We start from the raw sequence: 913 nt of genomic DNA on the forward strand, positions 1-913 counted from the left end.
TCTTGAGGGCGGCTCAAGCTTTCTACAAGGGCATTTTGGGGGTGGTTGCAAGTCACCATCTCCAGTCCTGGCTCCTCTCCCTGTGGGGCGAGGGCAGGGAGGAGGGTTTCGGGTCCTATTTCCCTCCTCTCCGCCACCTCCAGACTCCAGAAGGAGCTGACAGCAGTCACCTCCTCTGCCATTCCAGGTTCAGATGAATCCGACCCAGGCTGTGTGGACCTGCCGCTATAGGGCTGGTGCTGGGTTGATGTCAAGGCACAGCAGGACAGACAGCAGGGCAGGGCATGGCATGGCCAGGCTATGGGCACGGGAGTGCCGCGGGGGCCCCAGAGAAGCAGGCCTAGGAATCTCAGCAGCCTGGATGCCTCTGTGGCATCGCCGCGCTAAGGGACTAGTGAGAGGCTTGCCTCAAGGCCCCGCAGGAGGTAGCACCAACAGCCCTTCTGCATAGACCACCCATGCTCCCTCTTGCCAAAAGTGCAAGGAGAAAGCTGCTCTTCACACACAGGTCCCTCCTCATCACCCCACTCTAAACGACAAAACCCTGTCAAAGGCCACCTGAGACTTACTGCTGGCCATGCCGACCCCACCAGTATGAATTGCCCCCATGAGGACTAAGGACCCAGAGGCCCGAAGGGCAGCTGTGGGGTTGTGGCCAGCTATAGCTCAGCAGATGGACAGCTCCTGTCCGAGGCTTCTCGGCTAGCTTGGTCCAAGGTCCAGGCCAGTTCCTTCAGGGACACTGTCCCCTAGAAGAGTGGGACAAGAGGACCAGCGGGTTCTGACAGAAGGTCTCTTACCCTTCTAGTCCAACCCACATCTCTAGACGAGGGTTGGCTGGGGTAGGGGAGTCCAGGGACTTTGCTGATGAAGCCGGACACAAGAATCAACCTCATGCAGGCTGCCTAGGTTT

This window comes from Erinaceus europaeus, chromosome X (genome assembly GCF_950295315.1).
Source record: "Erinaceus europaeus chromosome X, mEriEur2.1, whole genome shotgun sequence".
Lineage (NCBI taxonomy): Eukaryota > Metazoa > Chordata > Mammalia > Eulipotyphla > Erinaceidae > Erinaceus > Erinaceus europaeus.